This window comes from Falco peregrinus, chromosome 9 (genome assembly GCF_023634155.1).
Source record: "Falco peregrinus isolate bFalPer1 chromosome 9, bFalPer1.pri, whole genome shotgun sequence".
Lineage (NCBI taxonomy): Eukaryota > Metazoa > Chordata > Aves > Falconiformes > Falconidae > Falco > Falco peregrinus.
Genome location: NC_073729.1, coordinates 14,219,139 through 14,232,486, shown reverse-complemented (window position 1 = coordinate 14,232,486; position 13,348 = coordinate 14,219,139).

Sequence of the window (13,348 nt, the reverse complement as noted above, 5' to 3'; positions counted from 1 at the left end):
ACAAGGCAATAATCCATCCAGTCTGTTATTCTGCTTCTAAAAAAGGCTAATTGCAGCTTTTGAGGGTAGCTTAGGTTCCCCATAAACTGAACAGTTCTGTGAAACTCTGAGGAATAATTTTTAGCCTGACTGCAGCCTGACCATAAAGTCTAAATGTAGCAAGTACATGTGATCACAAGAGGACAGTTCTGTTTTCTATTTCATTTAACTTAAGTACCAATGCCAGTTTTATACTGCCATGTGATTATCTCCTACAAACCTACAGAGATGGTGTAAGTCAATATTTGCAACAGATACTTCCGAAGAAGCAAAGACACTGCAGAAAGTTGTTTTGACATTCAGTATTTTTCTCCTTTTCATTATCCCCAAATCTGCTTGCCTGCAGAACTCTGAAACTTTTAAGACTTCTTTGATTCTTCCCAATCCTTCTCTCCTAATTTCCATGTAGGGCCATATTCCTTGACTTATAGGAAACAGCGCTTACTCTGGAGACTAATGGCATTATCATAATTACAATCACTCATGTAAGTGCTATCAAATGTGAAGAGTAATTACGTACATACAGAATGCATGAAGTTTTTCACAACAGTGTAAACATCTATTAAAAATTAATAAAAGTGTTAAATCTTTGGAAATAATTATGTTTCACAATTATTTTTTTAAGATATTTTCTACCATGTATAGCAGTTTTAAATTCCTTTCTTATTAATGACAGAAAAAGTTTTCCTTATAGTTTTTGTGTGTGTGCCCTCATGCATGCATGCGCATCTATGGTTGCAAGTGAATAAATAAAACTACAGCAAGCACATAGGTTACCTGAAAATAAAGTTCTTGGTGCAATTTATTGTTCCTCTGATGTAGAATAGCTCTATTTACCAGCACCTTTCCAGGCACTGTACAGCAATCAGATAGCCATTAGTGACCTGGGCTGTCCAACAAAAAGCTCTTGGCTCCATTTCTAGTGTTATTAACTTCTTACCTTCCCACTGCTTTATTGTGCAACATGCAAGACATTTTCCACAGTTCTACATATGGAAGCTTTGGATTTATGTCATGATTGTATACAGAATGGAATGTTCTTCTTCTGGGTGGACTAGTCTCAATAGGTAAAATTTAGGGATTTCTAGCTTTAAAATAAAATAATTGGTTTTATATATACTTAAACTTTAACTTCAAAATAGAAAATGGCATAGGTTTTCCTGATAAATATCAGCACAATTCCTTACCCCCTTTTTGTCCACCTAGACATGAGTGTATTCACCTCTCTATATGTACACCGTTATTTTTTCCAGCCCTATTGGTTTTCCTAGGTTATTTTTCCCTCACTTCCTTTTATATTTTCTGTTCCTTTCTCTAAACTCTGCATCTTCCTTCTTTTTCCTATTCCAATGCATTTTTAGTGCTTCTCTTTTCTTTCAGTCCCTGAGTTAACAGGAACTTTTCCCATCTGATTTCAGAAGCTTTCAGATCTTTTCCTCTCATCTCTGCTCTAGTTTTCTCATCTCTTTCTTGAGACTGCTTTTCTTCACACTACTGCTCTTCAAACATTACAATATCTTTCAGCACTTGAGCAAGGTAGCCAACAATCATGTCACTGGACTGAATAATTTAAGCAACGTCTGTAGTCCAAAACAAACCATGTACAGCAATATATCTGCTGATCATTTTAAATCCAAAAAACGTGTTCAGCATTCAGAATCAAGGATCAATTGTCTCTATTCACACTCTTATGTACCCCTAACCTTAACACCCACATGACCTTGCATCTTGCACTGTTAGTCCCTAAATCTCTTTTCTCCATTTTTTAGCATCTTCATTCCCCTGCTTTGGCCCAAAAGTTGAGCAACTGATGTAAAAGACTTAGGCAACCATCTGAATATTATTCAGAGATTCTGGAAAGTTTGCAGCTTTCCTACAACATGCCAACCCCTAGCCTTCAGTGAAAACCATGTTGTGAAACAGTAAAAGCAAGCTTTTCAGTATCCACTGAAGTCTAGTAGGAAACATAAGATCTATTGTCACCCTAAATATATGGTATTTTGCCTGAATTAGAGTACATAATAGCTGCGTGTATTAATCCGTTACAAATGAAGCAGTATGACTGTATTCTTTGAGGGCCCACAGGCACTAGTCCAATATTGCCCACTTTTAGTTCTGTCTAAAAATATATATTTTCTTACTCAGCCAGCTTTGACATTTATTTCTGTAAATGTATAAAATGGCTGTGGTGCTGCAGTACAACATTGTGTGACCATGTTGCATCTTGGGGTGCATTCATCAAATTACCAAGGCACTGCAATCAGACAGAAACCAAGCCAAGTCACCCCAGGCAGGGAAGTTTCAGAGGGATCTAGTCTTGACAGAAGATATATTTTAATAGGCTGTATTTAACAAACTAGACTGAATCTGATTTTGTGTTTTCAGAATTTAAAATGTTTCGCTTAGGGATTTTTGGCTGTATATGCTCATTATATTTTCTTTGTACTAGATCCAAACAGAAACGCACAGCTCCTTCTGTCGATATCTCAAACCCTAGGAAGATAAAAAATTTTTATACTTCTTGACCATAATAGCTTTTATTTTTGTACCTTTCCACCGGATGTTGCTATAGTATGAGGTGTAAAAAAATGCAAGACAGAAAAAAAAAATACCAGTGCAGAAAGTTTCACGTGAACCAATAAGAACTTCTGAATAGCATTAGTAAGGGTATATAACCCAAATATCCTGACTCTACATTTCCAGTGCAAATAATTCATAAGTCTAAGTAAGCCAGTGGGAAATTCTGTGAAGGAGACAAAAATCTCACTGCAAAACAAAGAGGCAATCACTGCTTAGAACAGACAGATCAGAGCAAATATGTGTTCTATCAGTAGCTCCTAGTTTATAACCACTAGGTTAAGTGCCAAGCATACAAATTGCTGAATTCTGCTGCAGTACTAAGAATGAGAAAAATAGTTTTCTAAAATTAGAATATATTGTACTTTGAGATCTTACATATATATGTATTCAACTCAGAAAGCCACTACAGTACATCTCTATGCTCTAACCAGTCACTGGTTCAATAGTAAATTTCTGTTTCTTTTAAGCCTTATACCAAATTGCTGATATCTTAAAATCCACACATATATCTGTCAAAAACATCACTTTTTAGGCTATCATATACGTTGCCCGAGTCCTATCACCTATCCTGTATCCATACAAATATATAATTTCCAAAATTATATGTAACTACATCTGCTGTGTATTCTTTTGAGGGGGAAAAGTGCAGGCGCTTCTTTTTAATATCAATTACCTAAATCATTCTAATTTCACAGAGCAATTTAACTGCATCATGCCTTGACTTAAAGCTATGACGGCACCCAACATTTCCCTGACATAAGACAGTTAAGTGCCAGCGGCTTAAACAGCACTAGTCCAAACACTACAGAGGCGTTCTAGTGACACCAAGCCAACAAAAGAACAAGCAAAAAGCTGATACATAGGATCTTCATTAAGAAATATCTGAAATACATAACTAAGGCTAAAAGAACAAAATTTCTGCTCTTATTACACTCCATAGTATTACCTGGAACTCTCCTTACAGTCTGTCAGCATGGTTTTCTTTTTTCGGACAATGAGCAAAAATTCTTTACAGCTTGGTCAGCAATCTCTTTTATACCAGGCAGCTATAGATGACTGTATAAAAGCCCCAGAAGCTCAGTGGTAACAAATTAGCATAAGTGGACCAATTTAAAAGGAGCTGTGCTAGTTTACAGCGGATCCAGGTTTGGGTCTTGACAGCATTGTTTGATATTTTTTTTAATGTTTCACTTATAATATGGCAATTAAATTTGCCCATGGACTTCATAAAAAAATAGTATTTTAGGCATGAAGAGACAAAGAAGCCCAGGAAAGACAAAATGTGCCTTGTTGTATATAACAGTTGGTATTAATCTCAAGTAAAAAACTAGGTCATATGCATGATACCGCTACAGTATCCCCTAAGACTGAATGAAGATTAGTATCAAAGGTCCAAGAGTATGATTGCTCTAAGACTCCAGTTGAGTAAGACAATGAGGGGGTTTGCACAGTGCAGGACAGTACAGCAAAGAACTGTATTTCTATGTTATAAAAAGACTGGATTATTAAAGCAAATATTAACAAAAACTTGAATTCTTATAGTTTCAACAACTTGTTCATGGTTCTGCAGCCTGCAAATGGATACAACTCAAATCTTGAATCAAAAAGACAAATCCTCATCCCACTGAAGCTAAACAGAATCATGCTCCAGGGGAAAGATATGCTGATATCAGGAAAGGAAAAGTTTCATTAGCTGTCTAAATTCCATCTCTGCACACAGGTTCTATTCTTATGTGCTACAGTCGTAACCAGGTGTTGCTTGAGCCTGTTTTTAATGAAGTTATTCTATGGGAGACTTCCCTTCATTTAGCAAAGAAATTACAGAAATATCTAGTGTCCCTGTACTTTGATATACAACCATAACACAACCCTACATATCTACAATACAGGATTATTCCACAGCTTTGTTCTCATCTTTCTTTCCTCCACTGATTGCAAAATCATCCTCTTCTCACAGAACAACTGACCACTGTGAGGTCACTTCATCGCCGCACCAAGCTGTGTGCCATCAACAGCTACACCGTTGAGGATATCATGAAGTAGAATGCCTCTTTATGAGAACTTTTATGCAGAGCTCCCACATCAGCAATTACTCATTTACTGAGCTCTAATAATTTGAAAAATTACCACTACAACTATTCAGAGACAAGCGTAGAATGCTGTGCTGGAAAGGGCTTTCATAACATCTTTTACAAGGGGAATACATTTGAGGAATATCTTTGGGGAATACTTAAGAAACAAGAGAAATTCTAACTAGATCATATTATACATTTCTAAAATTAGAAAAGTTTATAGTCTTTTCCCAAATGGCCTTGATACATCCCATAATAACTATTACTAGCATTTCAGATGCACACAGCTGGGAAGAGGAGGAAATTTATTTCCACAGCTTCACAAAAGATGCAATTCAGAAAACCAAGTTTGAAAGGAATCAAGATTAGTCTTTTGACTCATCGGAGTGGTCATCTAATTCATCCTCCTGTCCTGTAACACAATCAGTTATTCCAGCAGCATTAGCAGCTAGATGTTTGTTCACTTACTTCCTAAAATTCTGAAGATACAAACTCATCATCTTTCTAATGCTTTTCACTATATTATCAGACAGGTTTTCTAATTTCTAATCTAAATGTTCCTTGCTGAAGTTTAAGCCCATTATTCCTTGTCCTATCAAAGGTGGACATAGAAAAATAACATTTTTTCATTCCTTGAGAGTTTTACATATTAGGAAACCATTATAATTTCTGTTAATAGTTTTTATTTTCCAAAGCAACCCCTTCATTAACTCTTTCTTTGCTGGTGATGTTTTCTAGATCTCAAATAACTGTCAAGGTTTCAGTAAAGTGGTTCAGAATTCTGAATTCAAATTAGGTCATGAGAAAATAAAAAAAAAACCAAAAAACCCACCAAAAACCAAAACAAAAAAAGCAAAAAAAAAACCCCAAAAAAAACCCCAAACCAAAAAAAAATACTCCAAACTTCAAAATACTCCAAACTTCATGCGCAATACTTTCTACTTCATATGCAATTCTATGGTGACAGCTTTGCATCTAAAACAGTAATCGAAAAGCAAATACACAAGAGCTAAAATATCCTGAAATACATAATGATAGAACTAGCAGAGTTAACAAGGCTGTACAGAGCTGCCTAAAGTCAAGTCAGAAATAATTACTGGTTACAAAAAGTCCTGTTGACAGCATTTAATGCTAGTCACTTGAATTATGAGAAGCATGCCTTTAAGGCAGAATGCACGCAATGCTTGAAAGTCAGGAGTATACTTCCATTTGGCAGTTTTAATAGCACACTTCCACGCTGTGCTCATTTTTACATTGTTAGTAAGCAACTTGAGGGAATCACATTGCAGTCAATGTGCTTGTGTAGGAAGTTGTTCTTGTCCATATCTACCATCAGAATAGCAAGTATACTAGAGCTGGCCGTGTGGTTCAGATTAATTCTGAGGAGAAAGGCGGCCTTCCTGGTTTTAACTATACCTTTGGAAGGAATTCAGATACAAAACACAAAGCATGCTTGATTTGAATACAGCAGCAACTTAGATGTAGCCAAGATTCTGCTACAGTACCTGAGAAACAGTGATTTTAGAATGTAGTACATAAAAAGACAGTTTGAGAGAGAGATTAATTAATCTAGTCACAATAGGCAATTTCTCCATGACTCTGCTGGATGACATGATGTAACCTAGAACACACAGAGAATGGTACCAATGGTCCTAATCCCGGATCATGTCACTAAGAAGCAATGTGACCCATCAGAACAGCACACTCCCACACCAGCCTTTCTCCCCTTCCTGATTTAGTATAATGCTTGGAGGATGTTGAGTCAGGGCTTGCAATTATTACTACCTGTTTCTCATTGCTCCTGTGTTTTACTTTTTCAGAAAGAAAAGATATAAATCTTGACTGTGAGCAGTGCTGTAGTAAACACTACCCAAAATTCAATCTTATCATTAATTTACATAAATCTCAGATTAAAAGGTGTTGGCACCATGCAATTATGCATCAAAGCAACAGCTGTTTGCCGATGTAAACAGTACAGTCTGGTAACACTTTTAAACGAAACTGTTAGGCAGTAAAACCATTGGGGTCTTGCATGTAGGTATACTCAATTGGTTGACATTAACCATGTTCAAATAGAAAAAAAGAGAGAACATTGATACAGCATGACCCTCATATACTTACTTGCACATGTAAATACAGTCCTCTCTGATCTTCATTCAAAGTTAGCATCCCAGGTTTAAGCAGCATGTCCACAGTATAGCAATTCTCCAAAGTTTTTGAAAAATGGCAGCATCTCAATCTTTTGTAAGCAAGGGAAAGCATGGGAAGGAGATACAGAGGGGTATGAGACCACAGTTCAGAAATTTTCAGAATGCTTCAATCACAAGGTGCCTGCTACCTCCTAAATGACAGTCTCCCGGGGCATGTTAATGACATTGTGCTACTTTAAGGAAAGATTTTCTTTAATGTATCTTTTCTTCATGCAAGTAGGGTGTCTAGGTTTCACAGACAGGAAACAGTAGTTACCTGGCTTAAAACTGCTGTTTAGCTGGACTGCATTTCACAGATGATTTTTGTGGGCACTATTGTCAGATCACACAGTACCAGGTTAAAAATTATGCCTTCTTCAGAAATCTGACAATATTTTGTCACCTGAATGTGGACCATGTTTTCAGGGCACAAAACAAGGGAAAGAAGCAGTCAGTTTATGTATATTCCTAAACCTTTCTACTGGAGATGCCCTGTTCTGCACTTAGCAGGTATGCCAATGCCACTGAAATCTACATCTCCTCACAACTGACTAAGCGACACTGCCCTAGAGGCTTCACATGTTGTATTCCAGTTGACTAACAAATGCTGTCTTGTTTTTGGAGAAGCTGCCTGCAGCACTGCAATTGCTTCTGGTTGCATTATATTCTAGGGAAATTCTCCTTCAGGAATTTTAAATAACCGTTGGAGCCACGGAGTCAAAGAGTGTAGTTTGGGGGTGGTGGGGGGAGAAAGAAAAAAAATCAACAGTAGGAAACATGTTTAAAAAGAACCTATAGCTTTAATGGTACTAAAGGTTTCTCTTCTTTAGATTTGAGTAGGGGCAGATAAAATAATTGTAAACTAACGAGTTCTCATCACTAGATACACTACCTTTTGTTAACACGATGCTATGGATATCTCCTTTTCATGTGAACCTACCTAGGTAGAGAAAATCACCCTTTCTGGAATGGTAAAGGATAGGTCTCAGTGAATCATTGCTCCTTTTCACTAAAACAGAAACAGTTCTAGCACTAGGAAAATAAATCAGAAGCAGCATACTCAGAAAAGATCTGCAAGTTTCAGCGTAGTCTCTAGCCTCTTAAAACAGTATCTGGCCACTGCCAGGTCATTGTCTCCCCTAAATGAGCTCCATTCAGTTGTATAGCTTTAGTGTTAGGAGAAACCTTCAACAAATTCCTGTAGTTTATGTTCTTTTCTCTCAGCCTCTGATATAAATCCTATTAAGACAGCTTGACACCTTTGGCAACAGGCGTAGCTGTTAAGTTCCACTGGGCAAGTAAATCATCATCCACCTTGAAACGAGCCATGAGTGGGTCCCTCCAAAATGAAAATATATATTTTTATAATAACATCTTCTTGAATATTGGCCAGGCTTTGTAGCCTACAGACTTCAGAACAAAAGCACTCATAATCTCAACTGCCATACTGCACCAGTCCATGCAGAACATCTTAGCTATACATTCCAGCTAAGACTTCTCTGTCATGCTGTTGACCTTAAATTGCTAAGCTGTGAGCATTAACACCCTTCTTAACAAAGAATTTCCAGACTTTATTTATTACCTCTCATATAGTCAGGGAAATAAAATCAAAAGAGTGTTTAGAAAGAAATAAAAAATCTACGAAAGGGTTTTTTTGTATTTCGGGACATTGATACATGGTGGCTTTTCACAACCACCACCTGCGTGCTTGCACCTTGATGACCTCTGAGTCATTAAAATTAAAGAGGCTTATTCAGAAGGCAGTGTCCTACCTCCCTCAGTTGTAACTGTGGACTCTTTCACAATATAGGTGTTTATAAAGGAGAAATGCATACCTGAGAGAATAATAATGAGCTGTACTATCACAGACCCACTTTTTATTCATTATTTATTTAGCATATCTACAAGAAGACTAACCATTTAGACCTATTGGGTACCCACTACATGTATAAAAAGTATAATAGTAACTGGCCAGCTGCATACCTTACTCTGGAAAATTATCCTCATTATAAAATATTTATTCCTCTGTATAGACATAAAGTAATAGAAATAACAATGCTTGCAAAATGATCTAGTGGAGAGAAGATTGAAACATCAAATGCAACACCAGAGCATGAACAACAGAAACCTACATAAAAGTTGCCAGTATACAGCACTGACACCAGTTAAAAATATTTGTGCAGTAGGGACTAAAATGTAAGACTAAAGTTAAGCACTTGATTTCATAGTTTCCATGCAGACATTTTACACCTGTCATCTTGCTACCTTGGCTGGAAAACTCACAACATGCTCTGAACCTTTACAGGATACTGCTGGGGGAAATACAGCCTCATTGGCAACAAAAACAGTTCAGCACAGTTGAACAGAAATGAGATCTGAGACATTGTCTGATGGTAGTCTTAGGTTACAATCATGAGAAATAAAAACTATTCATGGAGACATCAGAGGTAAGCCAAGTAGGCTGACACAAATAAGTGCATTCTACAGTTACACAACAGATAGAAGATAGGCTTCGTAAACACTGTAAGTGCATTTATGATTTACTAACCCTTTTGCATTAGTTAATTACATCTCTATTTTCCAAAGTAAACAGCTTTTTTCCTAATGAATCATGATTCAAGTGAACTAAAATTGTGACTAAAATTAAACTGACAAAATATCTATTTTTAGGTCTTCTGCTGTTCCTGATTTGAATTAGAAGTTGCATGTACCTTTTAAACAGGCTTTATTTCTGAAGCCAAAGTTCTTTCATGTGAATACAGTAAGTGTGATGGAAATAACATACCGTTAAAAAAATCTTTAACTTTGGATACACATAGGTCAGTTTCCCAATTGCTACATAAATCAAAACCAAAGTGGACATCCTTGCAGATTTTAAGGACTCTAAAAGCAAGTGTGCATAGCATTTAATCAAATTGGTGAGGCACATGGAAACTGAATAGCATCTTTCCTTAGCAGTCACAATTCCTGGAAAAGTATTCACAACTTGAAGAATAAAACTTATGTATATTCATGTATCTGTTTTCTGAAAAATAAATCTGTAGTTTATATAGAGAGAATAATCTCTCAAGAAAGATGCATGTTAGCTGCCAGCACCAAAGCTCCTGAGAGATTACACTGAACTATTTTAAAAAAGGATCATTTATTTAAAGTACACACTGTAAAATGCTCAGCACTTCTGATCAAGTAGAGTACAGAACCACCTCCTACCTTGTACTTGCAAAAGCAAAGTTCTCAGAGCTCCTGAACCATATTGATACTAAAAACAAAGGGAATAATTTATTTCTAAAATGAAAAAGGGAACTGCCACCATGGTTTTGCCTTTCAAATAAAAAAGGGATATTTATGATATAAACAAACACAGACATAGTTCCTCATCAGACTTTAAATCTCACTCCTCTTCAACTTTTTCTTTTGTAATGTCTTTTCTATTGCATAAAACAATGTGTAAATTCAGCTTGTATTTCCTGCTATTTGCCAGATAAAAATAACAACAGGGGAAGAAAGGGGGGAAAAGTTCATCAGTATCTCTCATGCTTATACGTTTGCTTCTTTCCTAGAACACTGTAAATGTCTCAGGCAAACTCTGTGAAGTCGAACTTGCAACAATCAACCCTTGAAAGGAATCCTATATGGTTTATGGCCTGTAACAGGTATTTCAGGTGTAGAAAAGACATACTTGTAGGTGTGGGAAAAGGAGATAAAATATGGGATAACGTTCCATTTCAAGCCAGTGTCTATATTTTGAGAACATATCCCCTTTAGAAGTCATTCAATATGGTTATTGCTGCCTTTGTGTATGTCCATAGCGATTTGAAGCCTTAATCACTGTGCTCGATACACAAATTGTAAAAAACAGGACTAATCAAAGTTGGGCCCTTCCCCAAGGAACTTAAACATACAAGACGAGACAAGTAACTACTCACAAGGGAAATTTAGAAAGCGGTTCCTCAGGGACCTAAAAAATGGACTCTATTTGTTGTTACTGCTCATTAAAGAGACCCTGTTCTGAAGTTATCAAAAGAACAAATTCCTAAGACATTCCATTTCTTTAATACAAGATGACAGAAGAAAGAAAATACTGGTATAATATACTGTGAGTGCATAAACCCCTATCATGCTAATGGATGAGTGCTTAAGGGAAGCTACAGCCCACAACACAGATTTTGTAAAGTCACATGCCAGATTTCCCTTTCTAGAAGTACAGAAATTAAAAGTAAAGAAAGAAGGGAAGAAAGTCACAAGAAATGAAGCCACCAGGGGCTTGCACAGCCTTGTATCTCTTACTTCACACTGTGGTTATGAAAACTCCTCTGGTCAAAATTAATCCATGATACTATTAAAGCCATGGGAACTATGTGTTTATTTGCAGGGGCCATGGTTTTACTAAGGGTATTGAGGGAGCAGTGCACATTGGGGCATGACCACAGCTTGGCCATGGAGTATGTAACACAAAGAAAAATGTACTCTGTATTTAAAACTATTAGTTCTGATATTATCTTATTTGCCACATTGGGTATCATGAATTGTACTACACTGCACAGGCACAAATAAGCTTCTCGTTATAGGAGCAGGTATGAAGTTTCTTATGAACAGCTTAGTCCATAAAATCCAGTATTAGGGCCTGAGTAAGACAGACAAAAATATGATGCCTCACAAATGAATGCTAAAACCCCTTATATTTTTTAGTATGAGTTCTGAGGAAAGGAAGCAGAGGGTTTTTCAGAGAAAGAATTAACTAAATACTGATTAAAAAAATTTTAAAATGGCTTGCAGTGAGATCTATTTTGCCTTTAGCATTATATAAGCAACAGTTTATATACAAACAACAATTTATAAATTATATTAATATTCTGGATAGTTATATTTTTGTTAGTTATATTTTTAAACTATTTCTATAATGTGTTCCATATGCCTTTGAGGTATCTGGAAGGTTTATCACTCAGTAGGAGGTAGTCCCATGTATCCAATGAGACAATTTAGGGCTCAAAATGTAGGACTGGTGATGTGAGTAGAATATTAGATTATTCCCGATATGGAATAACTTGCTATTTAATTAGCCAACTCATATATAATCTCACTCAATAAAAATTTAACATCAAAGAAAGTTTATGGGTGAAAAAATGCAAGAGAAGTTTGCAAGCCACTATGCTTTTATTTGGATCAAGATTTTGACCACCTTGAAGTTTAAAGTGTTAGCATAAAAAGTTTTATTCTTAGAAACTTCCACATCTACCCATTGAAATATAGGGTTCATGGGAACATGGAATCCTTCATTGGTTTGTTTTCTGGTTAGGTTAATGTTTTTGTTTTTTTGTTTTAACAGAGTGCTTTCTTTATTCTCTTTCTTTGTAAAATGGCAGATTGCCCTCCTTTTACATGCAGAAAGAATCTGCCTTTGTAAGAAACTTATTCTCTCCTGCCAGCCCATCATATTTGCTCACCTCTGTAATTAATGGATCAAAAATGGAAATGGATCTGAAATGACTGTATCAGCTTTTTATCAGCTTTTTATCAGCTTTACTGATCTGGAAAAAAAGCAAACACCACTTCAGCTCATGACAGTATCTATCACAGTTTCATGAATAACATCCTGAGGAGCAGTCATGTGAAAAAATAAAGGACCACAAAATTAATTTACTTGGGGCTTAAAGCTAGATACACTTATTTTAATTTTATTCCAAAATTACTCCCTTTTCATACCATTGTGCAGTCATCAGACTCTTTGAAGACCAAAACAAAGCATGTCATGAAAGGCCACTAGCCCAAGCACTCTCTGACAGCCCTTATCAGCCAAATCATGAGGAAATGAGCCTGGCTCAAAAGTGAGTTAGATAGAAACTGGGTAATAGCACAAAATTTCATGTATACATTTCACAGGTATAGGAAAAAAATATTATGAAATCTCTTCAAATAGAGAAAATATGTTTCCACTACCACTACCCAGATAATATGATGTTATTAATTCACAGGCATACTGTATTTATTTCTGAATATGTAGCATTTAGGGCATTTATTAGAATAATTGGTAAATGAAAAATCAAAACATTGCCTTTTACCTATTTGCCTCCTGCCCTCTTCCTCCACTAGTGTCAGTGTCAGTTAAAAGCAGTAACAAAGCGACAGTACATGCCTTCACTAAAGTAATGCATGCTCATACTCCTGAGTGTTCAAATGCGGTCACCCTTCCTTTTTAATACAAAAACAGTTATAACCTAGAATTCAGTCATCTGTGCTCATAAAGCACTGATGCAGAGAGACCAAAATCCTGAATGATGTCTTTGGGTGATAGCATACTATAGACTACTAGAACTGTCATTAATTTCCCAGAGATTAATAAGGGGCAGATATTCCCTCACATTGCCATGGAGAACTGCTGAAACATAAAGCTAACAAAAGATGTCTATGAAAAGACATGTGTGTCCGTCTCTCTCTAAACACATTCAACATGTCAAATATTTCAAATGT